The sequence below is a fragment of the Solanum verrucosum genome, unplaced genomic scaffold (assembly GCF_900185275.1).
Source record: "Solanum verrucosum unplaced genomic scaffold, falcon-dt-bn FXZP01000687.1, whole genome shotgun sequence".
Lineage (NCBI taxonomy): Eukaryota > Viridiplantae > Streptophyta > Magnoliopsida > Solanales > Solanaceae > Solanum > Solanum verrucosum.
The window spans coordinates 37,510-53,111 of NW_026020625.1; positions in this window are offsets into that span (position 1 = coordinate 37,510).

Sequence of the window (15,602 nt, forward strand, 5' to 3'; positions counted from 1 at the left end):
TACCAAGGGTCGAACTCGAGACCTCTAATTAAGGGTGAACAATACGTATGGATGAATTGAAGGACATATATAGTGAAAAGGTTTAAAGTTCAAAGTTGGATTACGAAAATTCCCTTCAGTAATTTTCTTAATTAAAAATTATTTTACTAACCTGTAAATTAAAGTTGAATCAATAGTGACAATTAAACTAGACCAAAAACATGGTTAGATGTTACAACTTATCATTTTCCACTTCTGACTTTAATTTTTAAACCATTTAGCTTCTACAATTAAACACATCACAATTTTTCATGTACACAATTTCTTCCTTTATAAATTGGATAGAAAATGTTAATCCACTATACTTGTGTTTCATCACAATTTTTCATGTACACAATTTCTTCCTTTGTATAACTTTTTTTTATTTTGTATAATCTGATCACATGTGTATTTTATTTTTTTTCAAGTTAATTTGATTTGATATTATAAATGTTATCTCTTTAACTTTCATTCTTTATTTTAATTTTTATAAATTTTCTTTTCATAATTTTTTTAAGTTTGTGACTGATAAATTAATAGAACATGTAATGATAGACAAAGATTCTTATTGCATTGTCCAATTATTCAAGCATATACATTTTCATTATTGGTTTGTTATTTTATCAGTTCAAATATGTTATTTAACTTCTTAAACATAATAAAGTAGTAAGTTTAACATGATGTTATTATTGTTTCAAGCAGAGATGTCCTAGATTTTTTGCTATAAATATGGAATGTTGTTTTAAGATTTCAAAGCAATTTCCTTAAAAATCTTATCATCCACATTTAAAATTTAGAAAAAAATTCAAATTTTTAGCAAATAAAAATGGTACAACATCTACAAATGCTATTTTATTAGACAGCATCCTCTTAATTTATGTTGATATCTCATATATATAATATTCTAAGTAAGAACTTTAAATGCTAAAAAAATGAATTTATCAAAATGTCAATTAAAAGTTGAACGTCTTTACTTTTTAAACTTAAATTAATTCATTGAAAGATTGGAATGCATTTGAGTAATTTAAATGAAAAATAATTACAAAATAGTAATTAGCGCTTTAAATACAATAAAGTAGTTAGAATGCTAGATAGACATAATTGGATCAACTAAAAGTTTGTTAATGGTTAGAGAGTTTCATAAAAGTTCAATGTACAAAAACGTAAAAACCACTCACAATAAATTGATAATTACCCTTTTAATACTTACTAAAATTTAGTGTTACTTGAAGTTTCAAGAGTGACTTTTAAGATTTCTGGCTAAGTTTAAATTTAATTTTGTTGCTTATGAATATTACTCCCTCAAGTCAATTTATCATTCAAACCAAACGATAATCATGTCGAATTATCCAACCCTCCAGTACAAAGAAAATATTACTTCATTTATTAATATATTATATATATTTGAAAGTTTATCTTAAAATACTGAACTTTATTATTTTAGCATTTAATTGTAAGTAATTTATTGCAGTAACGTTTTCAAATGAATATCTTTTTAAATTATAATGCATTATTTTCATCTTCTAAAGCTTATATTTATAGTACTTCATTACTCATTAATATATTTTTTTTATTTTCCACATTTGAAATAAACGTGTAATGAAACTTTTTTTACTTATGAATAGAGTTTTTCAAAGCTATTTAATATAATTTATTCTTGCCAAATTTCTTAAGTTATATGGACTCAATGGACGAACTTGGTAGGACACAACAAATTAAAGGTACTAAGTACCTTATTATCAACAAGAGTTAGGTCTATATAAATTTTATATAATAATAGAGGTCATACTATAAGAAGCCACAAAATCAAAAGTTAAAATATAAAAATTCACATCAAAAGTTTATTGACTATTTTACCCTTTTTAGTTGTAGAATAGATTGTCAGTACACTACTACACTTTTATCATTTGGCATTCTTTGTCAAAGCCTTATCCATCGATTAAATGATTTTTTCCCAAAAATACTTTTTTTTTTGTCTTCTCATTTTGGGTGACAGTGACATGTGAGTGATTTATCTCACAAAATTATACTTCTAATTTTCCTAGTTTTCTTTGAGCATTGTAGGTGTGTTTCATTTTTTAACGAATTTTTATGCTGTTTTCACAACAGGTAAGAAATAATTTCATAGAATTTCCCGTTTGGACAAAACGCCTACTCAATATTCATGAAGTAAAACAAACCTTCAAGTATATACTATTTCCTCACTTATATATATATATATATATATATATATATTGTTTTGTTAATGTAACTACCTATTCCGTCATTACTGAAAATATCTACGGTGAAAATATACGAATCTTATCCGTCACAGGGTTAGGACCAATTCCTTGATATGGGAGTGCATTAGTTGTGAATTAAGGTCGTACAATGCCCCTATCACAAGTTAAGTTGAAAGTGTCTTACTGATTTAGTTTCGGGCTTAAGTTTAATCTATGGTAAACTTCAAAAGACCATATCTTTCAGCCTATAATGAATTAGGTGTTCCATCAACTATCAAATTAAAGGTCTATGAATCTTCTTTTCAACGCCACCAAGTTTGCTTCATTTGGTGTCCGGACTAAAAAGTTGTGACTGTTTTACCAAAGACTATCCGTGCTGAAAAGCTGAGGCCGTTATAGCACGAAAAAAATCGCTATAGCGCGACCACTACAGCGGGCTACACGCAAAATGGGTGGATTAGTTTAACTTGAGGATATAAAATGGGTTGAAATAGAAATCGGATTGGGTCATGACCCGCCTAAATTTACTTTAGGCTCAAATGGGCTAAAAAATGGGTTAGATAATGACCCGTCCAATTTAACCCGCTTAATCTCAATAATTTTAACATATTTTTATTTATTTTTATAACCACAAATTAAATTTTAACTCAAGTAGATTAAAAAATAAGATACATATGCATAAATAAATCCATATAAAATAGATTATAATTCATACTTAATATGAGAATATATATTAAGCCAATACAAATAAAGAGTCTGGGTTGAAATTGAAGATTAAATAGAACCCAATTAAAAATTCTTTGCAAATGGGTTATTGTAACACCTCGAAAGTTGGTAAGTTGAGTTGGAAAGGAAAAATACGAATGAGTTGTTGGTGCATGTTGTACAAGCCTAGCTACGGACGGTACAAGGTCTCATGGAAGAGCCTTGGAAAAGTTGAAAAGTTTGAGTCCTTGAAAATTTATCAACGAATACATTTTACGACTTGTTGTTGTTGGTGGTGGTGATAGTGTTGGTGGTGGTGGTGGTGTTTTGTTGTTGTTGTCGTCGTCGTTGTTGTTGTCATTGGCGTTGCCGTTGTTGTCATTGTTGTTGTTGTTGTTGTTGTTGTCGTTGTCGTTGTTGTTGTTGTCGCTATTGTTGTTGTTGTTATTGGAGGTTTGTTCTTGTTGTTGTTGTTGTTGTTGTTGTCGTCGTCGTCACATTTTCTTTCAGAAAATAATAATAAAGCTATCTTCTAAACTTTTTAGTCGTTATCAAATTAGTTATACATCAATATATTTTTTTAAAATCATTACCGAAAAAATTGTAAAGTTAGTACTTTATTTTTTTGTATTAATTATATATTATACTAGTTATTAAATTAGAAGATCAAAAACATAGTTTGAAGAAGTACAACAATTATCAACCATTTAGCTTATATCTCACATCCAATTAAATCTCTTAACACATCAGCAACCCATATTATACTCTCAAAATGAGCCCAAATCAACTAATTCAAGCCCAAAATTAAAATTCAAGATAACCTCGTGAAAGACCTTAAATACCCCCCACCATGTTTTAAATTAGTAGGGTTTCAAGACCCAGTGCAACCACAACCCTATCTTCTCCTCTTCTATCCTATTTTCAGAAAGCAACAAGTTTTCACCAACTATAGACAAAGAGTAGATACTCCATTTCTATGCTACTGTCTTCTCAATCACGTGAACATACAGTTCTCCCCAACGTTTGATTTCTTTGACCAATTTCAAAACCTGAAAATCAAATTTCTGCTCAAGAAACCCTAATTTCTACCTATAAATACTTGGTTAAGCTTTATCCTCAAGAAGCTTTGGAAGCCGCCGCCTTTGCACCCTTAAAATTATTGTTCATTCTTTTTTCTTGCTTGCTCTTGCAAACACCTTCTGCCTTATGGTTTGTTTATCCCTGTTGTTCTCAACGGGGCAAAACTTCTCTTTGTTTTTTGTCTGTCTTTGGGTCTTGAAAGAGGTTGTGACCTCTAGATAGTAGATTCGAGAAGTCGAAGTTGACGCCTTAGTTAACTGCCCTACAAAAGGATAGTAATTTTCACATTTATGTTTTCGTAAAATGTTGGTTCTATTTTGTTTGTGTTTGAGTTAAGAATTAAAGAAACAGATAATTGATACATCTTTTGTTAATATTTAGGGAAAATGCATAAGTATCCCCAACCTATGCTCAAAATCCCTGATACACACCTAGCCTTTAATAAGGTCCTATTACCCCCGAACTTATTTTATATACAATTTTCTACCCCTTTTCGGCCTACATGGCACTACTCTTGGAAAAATTGTCAACACGCGCTGAGCCCACAAGATAGTGCCACGTAGGCCCAAAAGGGGTAGAAAATTATATATAAAATAAGTTCAGGGGTAATAGGACCTTAGTAAAGGTTAGGCGTGTCTCTGAGATTTCGGGCATAGGTTGGGGGTACTTATGCATTTTCCCTAATATTTATTTTGAATTTTAGATATAAAATACATCATTGTATTGATAGGATGCATTGGGTGGAAACATCTTTGAGATCTACCTTCTTATAGCTAACACTTGTGTAGGTTTCGAGCTCGGACCCGTGTGATCTTCTTCTCTTTCTCCTGATAGTCGAGGCTCGTGAAGGATTTGAGAGGTAATTGTTTGTCATCCTTTCTCTTGATCTTTTTTAATTGAGAAACAAAGATTGTGACTTGTATTTATTTTTCAATTCCGCTCTTATGTATTTAGTGGCTTGTACACGTGATAACTAGGTTTTGGGAAATTGATTAGAATGAATAAGTTTTCTGCCTTTATCTTGTTCTATTATATTGTATTTCCGAATTTCTTTCATTTTCTTTTGGGTTGAGGCTGACTTGTCTTGGTGAGAATAGACAAGTATCATCATGTCCATTTTTGGGTCGTGACAGAAAGAAAAGTAAACACAATTTACAATATAGGTAGCAAAAATCACATGATAAATTAAAAATTGAAAAGAAATACGAAGAAGAAAGTGAGGAAGTGCCTCGATACAATACATATATTTATTAGTTCTTATGATAAGAATATTGGTTACTCTAACAAAAACATAATAAAAGTCTTATTTTTATTGTTTTTTTTTCCGGCAAATTTACCACTAGACAGTGTCTAGTGACCTTTTATTAAACATAAAAAATACCAATAGGATAAGTTCAAGCAAGGGGGTTAGGCCTTACCTTACTAATCCTAATGAAGTACCTAACATCTACTGCCTAACAAGCATGAAGAAAATAAAAGCTAGAGAGAACTAAGTATTTTCTGATCACCACAGAGTTTGTAATACACTCCATAATGATATTACAAATGAGGATGCTTAAATAATGTAAAAATATGTCAATTAAGAAGAAAGTTGAGTTATCAGCCTCAAACTTTCTATTACAAACACATGAATTAGAAAAGATTGATTGCCCATCAAAAGTAACTTGAAGTATTTTTCTCTTGTCTTCTTCTTCAAACTTATCCAACAACACTTGATAATTCATACTTTTTAATTGTTTACTTTTTCTAATACATAATTTTTTTCTTTTGGAGTAATCAAATACAATGTTTAATATAAAGGGTATAATTACTTTTAAACTCAACAACTTATACCATAAAAAATGCATGCTACCTAGTGCCAAAAAATAAATTTCAACTAATACATTGGATTATTTAATCATATATATAACAAAGAAGGCTCTTGCCAAAAGAATACCTCTCAATTACAATAGAAAAACTCCCAAAATTCTAAATATATCTCAATTGCCTTTTTTTTTGTAAAACTCTTGAGCCGAAGTTTAACAACACTACAATAATTAAGATTGCTGTAAGAAAGTGATCAACTATAGCCACCAGAAAATTTTTTAGAACAACAGTGAGTCAACATATGAGTGTAGAAGTGAAAAAAAAATTCAAATGGGTGGAGTGATTGAGGTTTAAGTTGGTGTATTTATAGGGATGAAAGGATAGTATTTTTCACCACACAAATTATAACGGCTTGGGTATGTGAAAGGTGGACACCCCCAACAAACTAGATGCATGCATCAAGGAGTTTTGCCAACGAGCGAAGGCGATCGCTCAAGAAAGGGGATTCAGCCCTGACAAATGCAATGCAGTGAAAGACGCCGCGGACTATGTGACTTTCCTTTTAATCGATCGTGAGGGGGGTTTTCACTTTATTACTCAGGTAGAGTGAAATGGCTAGGCTCCCTATCACCTTTCCTTTCGGTGATATATTTTGCCTTAGCACTTACGAAGTTGATGTCATTTATTGAGTTGAAGCGAAGTCTTTCCATTCCTGATTCAATTACAGTTGTTATCGTTAAAGCCCGATCTGATCTCGCTTGAGCGGCAGGGAGAAATCTTGATCTTCCAATTACGTTAATACAATAAGATAGATGCCTGAATCGCTCTGTGGCTTTATACACCCCAAAAAGAATGAATAGGGGCCCAGATGGAAAAATTAAGATAGAAATAAAGCTTGGAAATGAAGGGGTTTGCTTTCCTTTCCAAGCCAATCGATCACCTTTTTAGTTAACTGTGAAACCCGAACTTTAGCCATCTATCTTTAGATACGAAGGGCTTATGAGTCACAGAATTTGAAGCCCAAAAAAAAGGTAAGAAAGGTGGGAAACAACGGCCTCACCCAAAAAGATTTGTCTAAGCAATCTCTTTGAGATTTTTAATAAGTCAGTACCAAGATTTGCTTTCTGCGCCTACTGATGTGATGATAATTCAGAAGCTTTTCTGCAAAGAAGAAGGGCCCTGTTCCTACGAGCTCAGTTGCTAAGGCTCCATTAAAAAATGCTCTTTCTCAAGAGAGAGGTTTAAGGCGCAATAATCATGCCTTGAAGGAGTAGTGGAGTTGGAGAGGTAAAGATGGATGGGAATAGATTAGCTAGCAGAACGGACGGAATGAGAAGAAATCCCCATGATGGAAAGAAGCTTGAAAGAGAGAACCAGGAATGAAATAGCGAGACCAATTAGCGAGCAAAAGTTCATGATCATAATTATTTATCATATGGAGTACAATAATATAATTACAAGATAAATATGATATTGATGAAGGAGAAAGAAAGCATGAATTCTAAATTGAAAGTTCATGATGCCTTTTCAATTCTCTATTATTTGTACACAATACTAAGAGAGTAATTATGTGAAAAACCGTAATTAAATAGGAAAAGGTGGGAAAAAATGACTTTCATTATTTACTATTTAATTAATTATTATATTTTGTAATATTTTAATATAGTATAGAGATAAAATGGTAATATAACTTTGAGGTTAGGAGCTTCTCACTCTTAATAATATATGATATATGATGATATGATATGTATTGGAGTTATATGTATAAGTTTCTTCTATGTTTGAAGTAATGGCATATATAAAATTTGAAGGATTATGGCTTAAGTTTTCACTTGAACCTTTAGGAAGTTATAACTTAAATATGATGAGATTTGAGTTTGTCTTATGCTTAAGAAAGATGTTATAATCTAAATCAATTTTGAGTTCGGTTCAAAGTAGCCAGTTGCAAGACGTGTCTCGTTCGTCATTTAATGTTTTGGATAGTGTATTCGTCGTATGATGTTATTTGGAAATATTTTTTATTTATTTGATATTGTATAAAGTTGAATCATCTTACTAATCTCTTCGTACTCTCTTTATTTGCATGAACAGGAGAAAATGGAGTCTTTATAAAAGACTCATGATGCCACGAGAAGTCTCCTTGTGAGACTCGATATTGTCGCTATATTTGAAATCCGCGTCTATCTCCTCATTCAGTTCACCCCCTCTTGAAAAGCATCCGAGTTGAAGCAATAAAAAAATAAGGGAGAAGAAGGATCGACCTGATCATTGTTAGCTCGCTTTAAGGTTAATTAATCGTTTTCTTTTCTCTTGTGATTGTTTGTTTTACGTTATATTAGCTTATCCATCTTAGACACTTTGCCTTTAGAGGGGGGTAATTAGTATTATTTCAGCGAATATTTTTTTTAAGATTATATTAGCTTATCCGTCTTAGTTTCTTTTTGAGTCGTTTTATAAATCTAATTGTATATAACTTGACTTGCGAACATTTTAAATAGAGTTTGAAATTATTTTCTTAAAGAATATTTTTTTATCTCTTTCATGCGAAGAGCATTTGAAATTTTGTTCAGATATGGCAATGTCCAAGTTAAAATATCTAGGAGTTGGTCTTATTCATGTTTTTTCTACTTAGATTTCTTTTGAAACAAAAATAAGAGTTCTAAAGCAATGAGTCTTTATTTTTAGTTGCAACAAATCTTTTTTTTAAGTCTTTGTTGTTTTGCTTCAAATGCAAAGAGTTTTCAAGTTTCAAGTATGCTAATTGATTTAACATTGACGTGTTTTTCCAACGTAATTCTTTGTCCAATTTCTTAGAACTCAATCTGTAGTTTTAATAATTAACCTAAGTTTGGTTGGTAATCATTTTTAGTGAATCTTAAGGATGCTTAACCTCTTTCATTTATGATAACTAGAACTCTTACTTAGAATTACATAAGTTAAGTAGACCATAAGTTGGATTCAACTTTAGCATTACATTAGTTAAATATTTAGGTGTCCTAATTTACCTTAAAAATAATTAGGTGGCAGCTCCTTAAGTTAATTAATTTAGGAATCACCAATATGTTGTACCCTATTTGACGTGAGTTAAAATGAGGTATAACAGAGAGGACCAGGTATATATGTTTTGGTTCCATGGGAGGACCATGTATTTGCATTTGTGCTCATGTGTGACATGTTTTATGCAATGGTTGATTCTAGGTATTGGTTCATTTCAAGATATTGTGACGGCAAGTCTATGTATCCGTGATTGTTGATACATGTGGGTCGTGCATATGAATCCAAGGTGAGGGCTGGGAGTCTGTACTATGTTATACTTGTGATTATAATTGTTTTAATTACTGGGTTGAGTTTATAGGGACTCAATTCTTTAGTTGTTTGTAAATTATGGTTCTATTTATCATGATGTTGTTGGTTTATTAAAATGGTGGTTGTTAAGTTAGGCAGATGATAGGAGTCTGGTGTATGATTTAAGTGTTGGGACTGGTTATGGTTGTCCAGGTTTTTTAGAACTTACATGATAATGGGATGTGAGTCAAGATGGATGAGTTTGTCTAAGGTGCTAGTTTCATGTACTGTTCCAAAAGGATCAAGGAGTTGGCGTGAGAAATTGAGGAAAGCCAGGGCATTTCACCAGAGACTTTCCTATGCTCAAGGTCGAACACAAAGACCACCCAAGACCCGTAGGAGATAAGGACAGGAGAAGGGATCCAATCCCTGATAAGAAAGGAAGAAAAGTTATTGTTGACAATGCTGTGAAGAAAGCTCTTGCTGTCTGGGTGATTCCTCAAGTGACTCAGAAGAGTCAGAACATCCTGAAGATGCTTCCATGCTTGCATTTAAAGATGATGAAGATGTGTTTGATGCCATGTTTGCTTTCATGGAAAAATCTGATGATGAAGAAGTTGAGGAAGAGGTAACTCTTTTTGACCTTAAACAAAACTTGAATGTTTACTCTGTTAGAAAGTTGAGGAATCTAGCAGCTGTTTTGATTGACTCTATTATTATCGAGTTAACAACTGAAAAGGACTTGATGAACAACAACCTAGATATCTTCCATGAAGAAAAGGTAGCATTGGTTTATCATATGTCGATTACGGAACAACAATTGACACTTCTGGAGAGTGAAAACCTAGAACTTAGGGAAAAACTAAAGATGTTAAGTGAGAAATGTGGCAGAGGAAAGGGAGAGGCCAGTAACTTGCAAATAGAGCTAGAAACCAGATTGAATACTGTTGAAACTAGACTTGCATTGGCCTTGGAGAGAAATAACCAAATGGAGAGGGACCTAGTCGGTCTCAGAGAAGAACTGAAAAAATCTCTGAAATGGACCAACTCTTATAAATTACTTTCCAATACTAGTCAGGTCAAAGTAATGGGAAGGGTTTAGGAAGCTTGAACATTAGTCCTCCCTATAACCCTCACATCAAGTATGTGTCTGTGTCTGACAATTTGTTGTGCTTTCATTGTGGTTGCAATGGTCATCTGAAGAAGGATTGTCCAACCTTTAAGAGGTCTCAAGAAAAACTCTTTGTCTACTCAAGACAGAAAGTTACACAGAACAAAGGACCTGCTCCCATTTCTAGAACTTCTAATATGAGAGACTATTCTGCCCCATTGGAAAAAAATTCTCTCATCATGCCTCTATGCCTCTATCTGTTTACTGGGGACTCAGACTAAAATGGGTTCCCAAGTCTAACAGTTGATCTTTGTTGCAAGGGAGTGGAGGAAGTAGTAGTCAGTGTTGTTTCATGGACAGTGGATGGTCAAAGCATATGACTGGAAAACTGAAAACTTCCTTTCACTCAAGACACTTTAAGGTGGAGGTGTCTTTTTTGGTAATGGAAAGAAGGGTTATATTCTTGGAGTTGGAAGAATTGGAAAATCGTTTGAACACTCTATTGAGAATGTCTATTATGTAAGTGGACTAAAATATAGTCTTCTCAGCGTGTCTCAAATATGTGATAAGGGCAATGAGGTTAGATTTCTATCAGAAAAGTACATTGTTACTAATCTGTCAACAAAGGAGGTGATTTTAATTGCCTGCAGACGCAAGAATATGTATATGGTTTACCTGGATACTGCTAGGAATAGCAATAGGGCGGGGCAAGCCTTGACCTGCCAAGATTTTGACCCGCCCTACCCTGCCCCGTTTAACATTATTTAAAAAATTTCCCTGCCCTAACCCATCCTGCTAAGACCTGCCTCTCCCCATTTATGTTATTTTCCATTTTTCTTATTTATTTTTTACTTTGAAGAATGAATTTTCGTTTAACTTCTTTTGATAACTTTTTAAGTTTTAACACTAGTATTGCAATTGTTTTTCAAATATCTATTAATATTATTATTTTTCACTAGAAACTTTATTTGCTGGTCATAATTAATTATAGTATATCAAATTAAATAGATTCATAATAAAAACATACCAAACAGTTTCATAGTGTAGTGACTTTGACACTTGCTACATTGTAATATATTCCAAAAGCTATATTTTTGGCTTGCCAATTTTCAGAAATATCTCTACTCTTTTGTATTCTCGAGAAAACCGCAAACAACCAGTTACCCGCCCTGCCCCGTTATGTATTTTAAATAAATAATCTTTACCTGCCCCGCCCTATATAGATATTTCCCTGCCCTGCCCTATTAAGAGTGTGCCCTACCCCACCCTTCCCTGCCCTACCCCAACTGCCACCCCTAGATACTGCTCAAGGAGATGATCTAACTTGTCTCAGTGCCCAAAGTGAAAATAGCCAACTTATGGCATAGAAGACTTGGTCATGTGAGCTCCTATTTGTTAAACAAACTTGTTTCCAGGGACCTGGTTCGTGGCTTACCCAAACTGAAGTTCAGTAATGACAAGGTGTGTGATGTGTGTGTCAAAGGTAAACATACCAGATCCTCATTCAAATCAAAGAAGCAAGTAAGTTCCTCAAGACCTCTCGAGTTAATCCACATGGATCTGTGTGGGCCTGTGAAAATTCAAAGTAGAGGTGGAAAGAAGTATATTATGGTGGTAGTGGATGATTACTCAAGGTTCACTTGGACTATGTTTCTCAAGTCCAAGGATGAGACATATGATGTGCTGATGATTTTTGTCAAAATGATTCAGACAAACTGCAAGATTGCAGGGATCATGTCTGATCATGGAACTGAGTTTGAAAATGCAAAGTTTGACAATTTTTGTGCTGAAAACGGAATTCACCATAACTTTTCAGTTATAACAATGCCGATCTTGAGGATTCACCTCAACCTAGAAATGATGATTCTAAAAATGAAAAGGAGTAAGTAGATCAACCTTGACCCTTGAATGCTAAGTCAGGGTGGAAGCATCAGTCCTCTCATCCTCTTGATAATCTCATATTTCCATTGAACTCTGGAATGCAAATCATATCCAAAATTAGAATTCTTGTGGAATTCTCAGCGTTTATATCTAATATTAAGCCCAAAAATGTCAAGGAAGCTTTGAAAGATGTTGATTGGGTAAACTCCATGCAAAAGGAACTTCGTCAGTTTGAGCGGAGTAAAGTATGGCACCTGGTACCTAGACCTCCTGACCGAACTATCATAGGGACCATATGGGTGTTCAGAAACAAACTAGATGAAAATGGTGTCATCATAAGAAACAAATCAATATTGGTGATTCAGGGATATAATAAAAAAGAGAGCATTGACTGGTGAAACATTTGCTCATGTGGCTAGAATAGAGGCTATCAAAATACTTGTTGCATTTGTAGCATTCATGGAATTTAAGTTATTTCAAATAATGTAAAAAATGCTTTCTTAAATGGCTACTTGAAGGAAGAGGTCTATGTGAAGCAACCGCCTGACTTTGTGGATGTCGACTACCCAAATCATGTGCTGAAACTAGGCAAGGCTCTTTATCGACTGAAAAAGGCTCCCATAGCTTAGTATGAAAGGTTGTCTAAATTTCTTCTGGAAAATGGATTCAAAAGTGGAAAGATAGACAATACTCTTTTCTTGAAGACAAGAGGCAAATAATTGCTCATCATTCAGGTGTACGTTGATGATATTATCTTCGGGGCGACTTTTGAGGTCCTATGTGAGGAATTTGCCTCACTAATGGGGAGTGAATTTGAAATGAGTATGATGGGAGAGCTGAGCTTTTTCCTTGGGCTGCAGATCAAGCAAACCTCAAGTCGTACCTAGATTTGTCAAGAAAAGTACATAAAGAAGTTGTTGAAGAAATTTCACATGATGGATTTATTGATACTCTCATGGGTACAAACTCAAAGTTGGGAGCAGATGATTCTGATCCTATGGTGAATGAAACTATGTATAGAGAAATCATCGGATCATTCTTGTACTTAACAACAAGCAGACCTGACATCATCTTCAGTGTGGATATGTGCGCTAGATTTCAAGCATGTCCCAAGGAGTCACATCTGAAGGCTGCCAAGCGGATTTTGAGATACTTGAAGAAGACAGGGGACCTGGTCCTATTCTATCTAGCAGGAGATTCTTTTGAACTGATAGGATATGCAGATGTTGATTATGTAGGATATCAAGTGGATAGAAAGAGCACTACAAGAATAATCACTTCCTGGGATCCTCTCTTATATCCTGGGAACCAAGAAACAAAATTCAGTGGCTCTCTCTATATTTGAAGCAGAATATGTAGTAGTTGCATCTTGTTTTGCCCAGCTACCATGGATAAAACAACAGCTTAAAGACTTTGGAATACTCGCTCACACCATTCCACTCATGTGTGACAACACAAGTTCTGTCAATATGGGGAAGAATCCAGTTCAACATAAAAGGACCAAGCATATTGATATGAGACATCACTTTCTGAGAGATAATGTAGAAAAAGGAAACATTTGCATGCAATACTATAGAATTGAAGATCAAATTGCTGACATATTTACTAAAGCTCTAAGCAAGGATCAGTTTGAGAGTAACTGATTGATGTTGGGAATCATGAAAATAGACTAAGCTGATTTTATCCAAATCATCCAACCCTCGTTGGCTATGATCAGAAGGGTAGGTATCCTCGTTATTTGTAATGCTTTGCTTTTGTAAGATCAATCGTGTACCTTTTACAAGTATACACTCACGAGGAATCGCAAGAGTAAGAGAAGGTCATAACTATTCAAGGATCAACTTTCTCAACTTGCAGATAGGGACCTAGTCCTGTCTAAAGGTTAGCACTCTCTACATTATTTTTTATCTGATAATGAGAACCGTTGCGACCTCCACGTGTCAGTCATTGGCCATTTTGACCGTTGTCCCATCGTTTTAAGTCCAAGTGCAGCATCTAATCAGGAACTTGACACAACTTTTCATTTTCTTTTATACTCATTCCCTCCATTTATCTTCTCAGATATTTCAAACTCTTTCCCCGAAACTTTCTGAAAACCCTAATCACTTTTTCCCCTATTCTTCTTTCGCTTCTCCTCTCGAATATGTCTCAATCACCCTCTCTATCTAAGCAAATGCTAGACTCCCTAAATGAAATAGATCTTCTTGTGCTCCTTATACACTTCCTCTTATGCTCCATCTCCAACCAAAATGTCGACCATCCCTCCGGTCAACATTATTGAACCTCATAGTCCTACTCCACAATCTCCTATAGACCTAAATAACCCATCCCCTTCGTTTCAACCTGGTCATCAACCATCTGTGTTAGCTAACTATTTGTTCGAATGAGATCTTCCAAAAAATAGGTACTCTGAATCAAATATTCTCGCTGCAAGTGAGAACTTAGTTGTGGAAAGTATGACAGAAATGAGAGAAGGAGCAAGAAATGAAGATGGGAGTAGTTTCGCAGAGGATCTTCTTGGTGATACTGAACCAGTATTTGACAGAACTCCTGATATTGGACTACCACCATCTAGCGATTCAGAGGACGATGAAGAGGACAATACTCCTTTACGCTAGGCCATACAAAGAAGATTAGTCCCTGTCATTAAAAAGGGAAAGGATAAAGTCGTGGAGGAGACACCAAAAAGGAAACCCTCTACTAGGGGTGCCACTCATAAACTTATGAGTGATGCCATAAAGGCAAATAAATCCAGCACTACTGAAATTTGAAGAAGAAGAGAGACGGGAGATGAGGAGATTGTGATCCCAGTGGAAGGTGTTGTGAATGTTTCAAATGAGCACTCGGAAAGTGATACAGTGTCGGAGGATATCACTCTGGCTGCAGTACAAAGAAAGAAGAAGGAACAAAGAAAGAAGAAGAGAAAACCAAAATCTGGAAAATCTTTTGTCATAAAAGTTGACACTACAACAAAGGGAAAAGGGAAAGAGCCACCAAAGAAGAAAAGAAATGAGAAATCCAAAAGGGAAAGAGAAGTGTCTCCCGACTCTGAGCCCAAGTCAAAACAGGGACCAAGTACCAAAAGGAAGAAAGCTGCAAAAGATGATACCAAAAAGGACACTGTTACAAATCTGAGAATGCAAAAGGTTCTAAGTGGAAGAATTTTTTATCCTGAGATCATTTGGAAGCCTAGTATGAGCACATTGGCTGATATAGTTGAGATTTAATCATGGACTCACTTGTTCATGACCAAATCCCCTATCTTGATGAAGAACAAGTGAGGGAATTCTACTATAATGTGGAGTTCACGGAGGATGGAAGACTCAATATGCTGGTTGGGAACAAAAGTTTTCATCTGAATGATGAGAGATTGGGGGAAATCTTGGATGTGCCCAGAGTAGGGATCAGATCTGTGGTAGGACAAACATGCAACAAAAGCTTTGCAAATGAGTGTATCAAACTCCCAAAGATGAACTGTACGGGAATCCTAAAGA